Raw genomic sequence first — 11,980 nt, forward strand, 5'->3', positions numbered from 1 at the left:
GCAAGTTCCATCTATGTGCAGATAAGTCAAAGGTCCTGCTCAGCCATGTTGGGCTTCACTTGGAATCATATGAGATGTTTCCTCTGAGTTGATCCTCCTCTTTGTAGACTGGACACTGGTTCAAGTCCATCTCGTGGGGTCTCCATGGCCTCCCTGAAGAAGAGTACAGGTGACTCATCACAGTTAGAGGACATTTTGAGAGATGTTCCATAGTCCCCTGGAACTTAGTCCACCTTGGAGGGCAAGGGGCAAAAACTGTACCTTGAGTCTCTCTGACCACATTAGTATAGGCCTCAAACTATGGCTGTTAAACATCCGATAAGGTTAGTTCCACCAGTCTGGTACTTTTATTTATCATGTGCTATGTAGATAAGGCTTGGGTAAAAAAACAAAATATTCGCACATAAACTTTGACTAGATATATATTTTGTTCCTTAAACTAATTGACTAAAGTATGACCATAGACATTTTAAGATGTGTATATTATTTTTGTTTCATCCTTTATATATCATAACAGACAAATAGAACTTCATCACTTGCTTAGGCTTTCTCATTTTTTCTATTTTAGAAAATATCTCCATTCCCATATCCTCTTAACATCTTTTACATTTTCATTTTCTTCTGTGGTTAAATAATTATGAGACACAATAGCATTAACAAATAAATTTTCTATCTGCTGTGAGACTTCTTTTCCTGGGGATGCTAAGCAATGCTTATTCCCTTTCAAGGTTCTTGTGTTGAGCCAATGTTTGATTAAAGTTTTACTGGGGAACCAATGAATTTATTGAGCTTACTTATCGAGATAACTGAGGTGTTGCTGAGGTGTATGTATGACCTGAGGGTATGCACACTGGAAAGCCTTTACCCAGTACGGGTCATGCCTTCTCTTCCTAGCCTTTCCCAGATTGTATATTTTAGCCCTCCCCAAATCCAGGAGGCCATGTGTGATTAGGTTCAAATTACATTCAGTTGTCTGGGAAGAGTGGCTGGATAATGTGGTGCAGTCCATATGTTTATATGCAAACACAATGTGTATATATACATATATGTGTTGAGAGAGAGAGAGAGAGTAGATTTGTGTTCCCAATTGTCTTTCTGTGAGGGTCCAACCACTGGAGTGTAGTTAACATACAAACAGTCTCACCATTGATCAAGAGTGTCACTGCCTCAGCCACTAGTTGCCAATGCTTCCTCTGGTAGGGATGGGGCATCTTACCTACTTCCCTATGTGTGCAGGGATTTTGCCTGGCTTGAGGTTACATGGGACTTGTGCATGCTGTCTCCCTTTCTGGGCAGTCATATGAGTACATGATCTCCTGACTGGAAAATTCAGTTTCCTTGTGGTCATCCACCTCTCCTGGCACTTAACAATTGTCCAGCTCTCTCTGCTACAAGATCCTTGATCCTTGAGAGGCAGGAGTTTGATGTAGGTGCTTTAGTCAAGGATAAGCAGTCCCCAGCCTCTTAGTCTCTACATGTTGGGACACTGTGGGTTTCTGTATTAATTACTATGTTCTGTATAAGGAAGCTTCTCTTCTGAGAGTTGAAAAATGCATTAATCTCTGGGTGTAATGATACAGTATCATATTACTATGATAAACATGCCAGCAATTTATAGTATTAACCTGGAGTCCAAATTCATTCCTAAAATCCTAGCACTCGAAAATCTTAGTACTTGACTCAAAACTTTTGCCTCAACAGATTGGCAGGAGTTTGAGGCCAACCTGGGCTACAGTATGTGTTCTAGGGGATCCTGGCCTTCAGAGTGAGAAGACTATCTCAAAAAACCAAAACAAAGGTATACCATTAATGAGTGAGGTCTAGGGATATTTGACAATTGTCCTTTTGCATGTAAATGAGAAGGAGGCAGGGGTATCAATCCTAGAAGTTGTAAGTAGATGTGGTGATGTGGTGGGTATTGTGGGAAAAATCAAAGAGGTAAAACAAGGCCTAGGGAAGCACTCCAGGGAATATCAGCAGGCAAAGCTCAGATTTACCACTAGAATGACAGCGTGCCCTCCCAACTGTGAGAGTAATCAGATTAGCAAATTCGTGCTGAAACTAAATCATGGGGAAAAGACTCGATAAGGTGCAGGGCAGAGAAGAGGTCTTATGTTAAAGAAACAACACAACATTGTAGCAATTAGATAATGTTCTAGAGCTGATTAACTCTGTCCTTAACTCCACTAGGGATTTTTCAGTTAATAAGTAAAGGAAATGTATTTAAACATGAATAATTTTTTAATATCCATGGGAATACAATGTTTTATTGTGATAATAAAGCTTAACATGATATCTACCCACTTAACACTAAATACACAGCACAGAGTTGCTAATAATAAACCTTGTGTTTTGCAATAGATCTCTAGAGCTCACTCACCTTACATAAACATTTTGCCCACTAAACAGAAGCTCCTTACTTCTTCCTGCAGTTTCTGGAAATATCATTTTCATCTCTGGTTCTGTAAGTTTGATTATATACCAGAGACCTCATGCAAGTGCAATCAGGCAACACTTGCCATTTATAATTTGCTTTACCTTCACATTGCCTTCTAGATTCATCCATGCTATTGTGTGGAATTTCCCTCCTTAACTGTGCATTGATGAGTTGATAAAGAAAATGTGGCCTCTACATACACTGGAGTATTATCATCCTTCATCTGACGTTTGTGTCTGGATAACAATATAGGGGTCTCCTTGTCACTTTGGAAATCATTCCAGAGCTTTCTGGTCTCCACTGATATTTTATTACTAGTTCCTACATATCATTAGGTTTTCATCAAAGGTAAGAATAATTAATCCTTCTCACCCAATCTGCGAGTATATACATATTTCATAGGCCACTGGATTTGGATGGGTTTGGTTGCTTTCTTATCTACCATATTTGTGATAGTTTCTCATCAATCTGGCATGGTTGGAGAGTTTTATCAAGTGTCATATTTTTATCTCTTTGCCTACAACTCCTGATGAATGCTAGTTACGTCAGCAAACAGTGGTTTCCCAAAGCAAGACAGACATACAAACACGGTGGCAGCAGCGTTGGTGGTCCTCCCTATTTGTTTGCCACGGAGACTACTACCTTCTCTAAAGCTGTTTATTGCCAATATGCTCCTCCAATGGAGACAGTGATCATGCCTGACTGAACTCCTCTGTCACTGCTGTTGAGCAGCCATGCTAATTGGTCTGAGGAGTCAAGGGTAACAACCCACATCAATGAAGAACCCCTGCTATTTTGATCAGAAGACCACGGGTTCTTTCTTTCTTTGTGACTTGGTTCAAGCTCAGTACACTGAAGTTGTTGCTTTGAAATACTGTCAGGCTCTAAAATTGTTTTTAAGAATGCACTTAAAAAGCTATTTGTAATTATACCGGAAAGGAATTTCCTGCATGCTTCATATAAACAGCGTTTAATACATATTTAGTAAACATATTACTGAATGAGTGAACATATGAATTATGCTACCACAACATTATAATAATTCGTATATATAGGCATACCTTTTAAAAAAATTAAATGCGTGGCTGGAGAGATGGCTCAGTGGTTAAGAACACTGGTTGTTCTTGCAGAAGACCCGGGTTCGAATCCCAGCACCCACATGGCACAGTTAACAACTGTCCTTAACTCCAGTTCCAGGGGATCCGACAGCCTCTTCTGACCTCCATGGGCATTGCACGACACAGGTGCACTCACCTACATGCAGGCAATACACGCATACACATAAAATAAAAATAATAGAATATTTTAAAAAAGAAAAAACTAAATGCTTTTAACTGTGTAGCTGTGTAGCTCTGTGTGCTTATTTCTTGGTCCTCTATTCCATTTCAGTAATCTGTTGGTGTGCTTTTATACTAGTAGCATGCTATTTTGGGTTATTATAATTTTGTGACAGAATTTGAGGTCAGGCATTTCCCTGTGTATTTAGGATTACCTTCACCATTTGTTGTAGTTAGTGCTTCTGTGTGAATTTTAAGACCTTTTTTGGGAAAATGTCATGGAATTTTACTGAAGATAGCACTGAACCTGAGCACTACATTCAGAAATATAGCTAATATCGTGTTTGCCAATCCACAAGCCTAGGAGATCTTTCCATCTTGGAATGTGTTATTTTATTTTGTTTTCAATATCTTTAATATTTTCATTGTAGACGTGAATACCTTGTGGGGTAGGTTTACCCTGCGGTATTATATTATTTTATATTATTGTGTGATTCTTTTCCCCTTATTTCTTCTAAGCAATGTTGCACTGGCATTCATTTTAGTATATAGACACACACATATATATAATATATAAATATGTATATATATTAGTATTTAGAAAAGCTGTTGCTTGCATGTTTATCTTGCAACCTGCTACTTTGATGATCATGCTCATCAGTCCTAAGTGTTCTCTGATAGCATCTGCAGGATCTTTTTAATGCATGATCCTGTCATTTTCTCTTTTTTATAAGTTTTTTATTGAACGTCCCCTGAATCTGTCATTTTAAAATATGGGTAATTGGACTTCTTCACTTCCTGTGTATATCTCTGTTATTTATGTTTATTTAGTTACTGCTCTCGGGAAATTTTCCAACACCATGATGATTAACAGTGGCCAGGATGCCTCCCTTGTCTCACTCCCTTTCTCCTCATTTAACAGGTTTTACTTTGCATTTTGTTGTTATTATAAAACACTGACAAAAACCAACTTGAGGAGGAAATGGTTTATTTCAATTTAAATTCCATCACTGAGGGAGGCCAGGGCTGGAGCTCAAGGCAGGAACCTGGAGACAGGAACTGAATGAAGGACCATGGAAGAATGCTGCTTACTGGCTTTCTTCTCCCTGGTTTTCTCAGCTCCCTGTCTGCTCAGGGATGCCTGCTTGCTCAGGGATGACACCATCCTCAGTGGACTGAGCCTTCATAATCAGCTAGCAATCAAAAAATATTTCACAAACAAACCCAAAGGCCCGTATGATGGAGAACAAGACTCAGGTCTCTTTTCCACAGTTGTTGCTAGATTGTGTCAAGTCCACAAAACCGACCAGCACATTTTTATATCCATTAGTGTTTGTCAATCTTGTTTGTTATTTTTTTAATACCAGCTTTTACTTGATAATTTCTGCCCTGACCTTTGTTGTTTCTTTCTATCCAAAGCTTTTGGTTTTGTATTTTTTCCTAGCCCCTGGAAGTTCACTCTTTGTAACTTACCTGATGTCTATCTGTATTTTTAATGCAAACACTCACAGCCATGAATTTTCCTCTTAGAACTGTTTTTCCTATATACTAAATGTCCTTATATGCTGTCTTATTTTTACTCAATTTTAAGAATCTTTTGAATCTTTCTTGATTCCTTCAGTGGCCAACTGGCCATCTGAGAGTATATTGTTCCGTATCCATACCTGTATCTTTGCATAATCCCTGTAGTTTTTCTTTCTTGATTTCTAGTTTAATTGAACTACTATATGACTCTTCTACTTAGTAGCACTTGATGTTTCTAGAATGTGGTTGATTTTAGAGACAGGTACATGGGCTCCTGAGAACGCTCACTATGAACTTCTTGCATATAATATTCTGTATATATTTAGTCGATGATGCAGTTTAACTCTAAGATTTCTTTCTTGATTTTAAGTTTGAATGATGTATCTCAACATGTGAATGAAATAATTGAAACCACCTGTTATAATTGTTTCAGGCTTTTTCTGATCTTTTACATACATTAGTGTTTGTTTTTTATGGTTTTTCAGAGAACCAAATTTTGGTTCATATATATCCTCAATTTGCCTATCATCTTGATTAATTATTCCCTTTGGTAATAGTCATGGCCTTTGTGATCCATCCTGAGGTTGGCTTGAAGTGGTCAGATAGCACAATAGCTAGAGCCACTGGCTCTCACTCCCCCCTCTTTCACTCATTTTCTAATGTTTCGCTCTCAGCTGTGGGTGTCTTTACCATTCCTTTGACACCTGTGGAAACAACAGATATTTAGATCTAGATTTTTCAGTTTCATTGTTTTGAGACAGGGCCTCTCTTAAGCCCCAGTTGGCCTGGAGCTCACTATGTAGATCAGGCTGGTCCTCAGTCTCAGAGTGACCTAGCTGCTTCTGCTTACTGAGTGCTGGGATTAAAAGCAGGTACCACCAGGCCCAGTTCTGAGATCTAGATTTTTAAACCATCGATCACTCTATATCTTTTTATCACTTGAGGCCATTACGTTTAATGTTATTTTTGATAAATATTTCTTAATTTCTGTCTTTGTTGTTGTTGTTATTTGGACTTTTTTCTTTACTTTCTCATCTGTTAGTGGAGTTACCAGTTCACTGACTTGAACATGGTGGATTCCTTCTTAGAATTCTTTTATTCATCTATTCTTTTCGTAAGATTTATTCTTTGCTGTGCTTTCAAAATTTGATTGGCTTCCTTGATTTATAAAATTCCTTTCAGTAATTTCATTTCTCTAAGTATCTTTTCAGTGCTAGATTTGTGGTCATGTCTTGCATTAGTTTGTTTTTAATCTTGAAACGAAGCTAAAAATTATTTAGGCAAATGTCATAATAGAAACTGAGTGAGACAGAGGAAGGAGGCAGGGAAGGGGGGACAGAGAAGGAGTGTGAACAAAAGAACCAAAAATGGAGAGGTTAGAAGAACTATATGGAGGAGAAGATAATATACATTTTTAAATTAAAAAGAATAAAATAAAAATTCAAAATTCCATCTCACTCCAATTATAGTGGATATCATCAAGAACATAAAGATGACGGTGTGGGAAATGAGGATCCTTTTCTCTTTGAGAGTGTAAATTGACGGCCACTATGAAAATCACTGTCGAGTTTTCTCAAAAAATGTAAAAGTAGAATTGCTATGTGATCCAGATACATCACTCATGGGCCCATAAAGAGGGATTCTGTACTTAATACAAAGATGTTTACACACCCATGATTATTGCTGCTCTGTGTACAATAGCAAGCAAAGAATCAGTCTAAATATCCAACATGCGAATGAACAGACATGGAAAATGCAGTACAAATAAATGATGGAATTTCATACAACCATGAAATTTGCAGGAAAATGGAACTAGAAAATATTATATTGAGACCCATGCTCAGAATAATATATACTTCATCTTTTCTCTCATATGCTAATCCTAGATTATGATTTTTATATATGTGTTGTTATGTGGGAGTAAGTGCAGAAATAGGTCATGAATCTAGAAAGACCATGAGAGGGGAAAGAGAAGCCTTAAGGAAGGGAAATAGAGTACAGTAGAGTCCCTGTGACCTGGAAGCTGAGATGAAGAACTGGAGGTGGAAAAGTACAAGTGGGGACAGAACAAGAAGTTAGGGGAAGAAGCAGAAGGGGAGGATCAACCAAAACGAGTGTCATAAATTACCGTAAGGATTAGGACTGGAAAGATGTATCAGTGGTTAAGAGTACTGGCTGCTCCTGGAGAGGACCTGGGTTTGAACTCCCATTTCAGGGGAATGAGACACTTTCTTTTAATTTCTGTCAGCATTGCATGACACAGGTACCCTAACATACAAGTAGACAACACATTCATACACATAATATAAAAATAATAAACTGATTACTCCTGGGTGAGGGAGAGGAGACTTCACTTACAATCTCTAGATTGTCTGACTAGGCTGCAGTGGATTCATTTATGTCAGAGGACATCTGGGTACAAACGCTTGACTGGATAAGACCTAACATGTATGGCAGAATGGAATGCATAAGGTCTTGTGGCAGGGGGCATGGGTGAGGAAGAGCGGTCTAAATTTGACTGAGAACTGTTATATGAAATGTACAAACTCTCAATAAAAATTTTTAAAAGTTATTAAAAACACTCCTTATGGAAACCTGTCACTTGTGTACACTAATTAAAAAATGAACATTTCCCAATAATGAAAAGATTCAAGAACAGAATTAGCTAAATGTAAGAATGGAATAAAAAATAAAATAAAATAAAGTGAAAATATTACTAAATGTAGAGAGAGAAGAAACTGAAAAACATGGGGATCACAGGGGAAAAAAGAATGGGGTGAACTAAGGAAAAGAAAACACATTGCCAGTAATAAAAAAAGTCTTGACAAAATTAGGTGAAGGTATGAAGGGAAATGATTTATAGCACAAAAATCTTTCAAAAGCAAAATGTAATTGTCTTCTCAATTGTTAAATTGAGAAAAAGGAGTCACAGTGTAAAAGAAAAGCAGGTGTTAGAGCAGTTTTGTGCTGGATGCTTGAAGACAGGAGTCCTCCAGTTACACGAACAGGGGAGCAGGTGATGTGACCTCCTCATTCTTGTGGTTCATGCAGTTATTTCATTGGCCCAGTTTTTGGTGTCTACTAGGGCTTCTCTACCTTGGTCACTTTTCTTCTTGGCATACCAGTGACTTCTATTGGCTACACATATTTTTGTAGTCTGTGGCCTGGGCAAGTTCTCTCACTTTCTTTAGGCTTTCCAGATTGTAAACGCTGGGGTAGTTAAAGATTTAGCTGAAAGGTGTCCCCCATGCACATTAGGAGAGTAGGAAGCAGGCACAGCCCTGGAAACAATTCAAGTGGCAGACCTGTCTTCATGCTTTCGACATCTCCTGAGTATTTCTCACCCTGCCAGAGTAGTGCCTCTGGGAGTACAAAGTTCACACTTGGAACCCTGGAGTTCTCAGTTCTACATCTGTGAATGATAGATAGGTGGGTTCAGAGGTTGATCCAGTCACTGGTCCCCGGGCAGAACTATAGGTTGATGAGATCTGCACCTGGCCATCAAGGGTTGAGGTGTCTTTCTTTTTGTAGTACTCATCCTGAGTTGAACCTCCTCTCAGGTGCACTCTGTCTTCTTGCCTTTGTCTAGTTTCCACAAACACCTCTCTCTGAGCCATCACATGGGGCTATCGGGCCTGTGGCAGGCCAAAATGAGACTTGCTGGTGTGTGACTGTTTCCTGAGTAGGCTTCAGGATAGCTTAGTTTTTAACAGGTTATTTTGAAGATGTCACAGGCTCTTGCCCTGAGTTATATAAACTGCCAAAATGAGATTTCTTCCACTATTCACCTGGCTGCTGCAGGAATCAAAGCACTTCTCACCAAGATCCGTAACTGGATTTGAAGCTTGGGTGCTATGCGCTTCTGAGAATACGACTTCCCCTTTCTCCCAGGCCTCACCTTTCGGAAACAGCTTCCACTTCTCTCCTTTGTCAGACATCTGCATCCACTGACGTTGTGTTAGCCGTCTTTACGTCCATGTCTTTCTCCAACGATATTCAGACAAAACACCTAACTAAAATCTTCTTAAAAATTTATAAAACTTTCATTTCTAAACATACTAAAAATGAAAAACAAATCAATACAATGGCAGGAAAAATGAATTTGCAAATAGTATACTGTTAAAGAATTTGTATCTAAAGCACTTAAGGAACATTTACAGCTTCATAAGACAAATGGTTTCAAAAAGCAAACATCTAGGGGCTCAGCAGTTAAGAATACTGGTTGTTCTTGCAGAAGACCCGGGTTCAAATCCCAGCACCCACATGGCAGTTAACAACTGTCCACAACTCCAGTTCCAGGGAATCCAACAGCCTCTGCTGTCCTCTGCGGGTATTGCATAAAACGGGGGCACTTACCTATGTGGAAGCAATACATGCATAAACATAAAATAAAAATAATAAATTTAAACAAGCAAACATCTATTCAGAACACTTGAGTAGACGTTTCTCTATGGACATATACATAGCTGATTGTATGCAAATGAAAAGATGATCCCTTATCACTTGTTTTTAAGAAAGTATAATTAAACCAAAATGGTATGATGTAACATATCAACAGAAGAATAATAATTAAAATGACAGTCAAAAGCAAGTACTGACTGAAATGTAAAGGAATTAGAATCTTCACACGTTGCTGGAAGAAATGTATAATTATATAGTCACTCTAGCAAATGTTTTGTCAGGTTCTTAAAGTTAAACATAAATCTAGCAAAAATAAAACTCCAGCAGTTTCATACCTAGAATTTTACCAAAGAGAAGCAAAAATAAATTTACACACAAAAATGTGTAAGTATAAAACTCTTAGCTGCATTATTCATTATAACTCTGATCTCAGAACAAACAAATATGTATCAGTTGGTGAATGAATAAACCAACCGTGGAACATATAATAGAAAACCTACCAGTAAAATGCGATGAGTTACTGAATGACCCGTGCTATGATATTCATGGACCTTAAAAGTATGCTAATATAAAATATTACATATTGTATGATATTTGTTATGTGAAATGCGATTAGAAGTCAGTAGGCTCAAGGTAACATTTAGAGCACAGAAATGTTGAAAAACAAGTTATGATTGGGTAGGAAAAGTTTACTAGAATTTTCAAATTGAACATTATTAAAAGTTTATGAGTTAAATGAAGGAGGTAAATTACACTTAAATAAATATAACATTTTTAAATGTATTCATAGAGAATGTCATACATGTATACATATTATTTTGATCATATTCACCCTCATGATATTTTTTTTTTACATATATAAAATACCGCATTCAGTTTGTGCTACCTGTGAGTTCCTGAGTGCGAGGTCATCCAGTGGAGCACAGGCAACCTGCTAGTGGCCACACCCGATAGAAAAATGGCTATTTACCTCAAACAGCAGCTGCCATCAACTGCCAATAGCCCCCCAACTAGGAGTGGGGCTCACAGTCTTCAAATCCATCCATGATAGAATTCTGGTTTAATTTTGTGCAGGTAACCTTAGCTGCTGTGAGCTCATGAGTGCCATTGCCATAGTATATCCCTAAGACATCATGTCATAACATTCTTTCCTTCTTGTTCTTACATTCTTTCTTCCACAAAGATAACTTTCAAATGACGGTTACAGGACTGCATTTTCCAGGCATTCTCATGGCAGTCAGGGAATAAGCACTGGAGTCTTAGAATGCGAGGCTGAGGAGGCAAACGCAAGACAGATCTCTTCGTGTCAAGTCTGTGTAATAAATATTTATGTGTCTTTACCCCAAATTTGTACGTTGTATCACTAACCAACAAATATAATTGTCTGGGGAGGTATGATTCTTGGCAGGCAATTGGGTGATAAGAAAAGCACCAGAGTGTCTGAGATCTGTGCCATTGTATAAGACACTGGAAAACAATCATCTGTCTTTTGACCCAAGGAGGATTTATGAAGAAGGCAGCCATCAGAAAATGAGAAAGAGGACTCTCAGTAGATCCCAAATCTCCTGGCTCATGATCTTTCATTTTGCAGCCTCCAGAAATCTGAGAAATAAATATATCCAGTTTAAACACCTCAGTCTACATTATGTTTGTCATATTTTCCCTACCTAAGACACAAGGTAATTTTTTATTAACTCCTTTTTTAATTTTTAAAAAAATTTATTTAACAGCCACATGATTAGAAGAAACATTCCTTTACAGCTTTAACATATTCAATAACAATGTCCAGAGCAAAGATACATCTCTTTCAAAAGTGGTCGTAAATTTTTAGGTTCACAGCTGAATTAATACAGTTATACAATATTGAACTGAGTATAAACCCTGTAAGACATAAAACTGAATGATTTTTTTAACCATTAAAAAAGATCTCCATTTCATTTAAAAATATACTATTTCTACAGAAAGACTCATTTTTAATGCTACTAACACTTAGATGTTTGCACATGTGTCTCTAATTTCTATGTATCTGATTATTACTAATCACAGTCGGTTACACTCAGATCCTTGGCACCTGAGTATGGACATAAAGTCATCAGGTAGATTTCAATGGTAATGTTTATCACATCTACTAATTAACATGAAGAAATTTTTATGCTTCCTCCTCAAATATAACTCATTTTTTAAAATTTGTTGAATTTTGTGTGTATATCATACAGAACATCCCAAACAATCTTATTCATCTATACACCCACTTCCCAAATGGCACCCTTCCATAGCCCTGCCCCCACTGGAGCCCATATACTCTGTCATCCCTTTTACTGTCCACTGTGTTGTCAGCACC

Source organism: Nannospalax galili, unplaced genomic scaffold (genome assembly GCF_000622305.1).
Source record: "Nannospalax galili isolate Female #2095 unplaced genomic scaffold, S.galili_v1.0 scaffold2023, whole genome shotgun sequence".
Lineage (NCBI taxonomy): Eukaryota > Metazoa > Chordata > Mammalia > Rodentia > Spalacidae > Nannospalax > Nannospalax galili.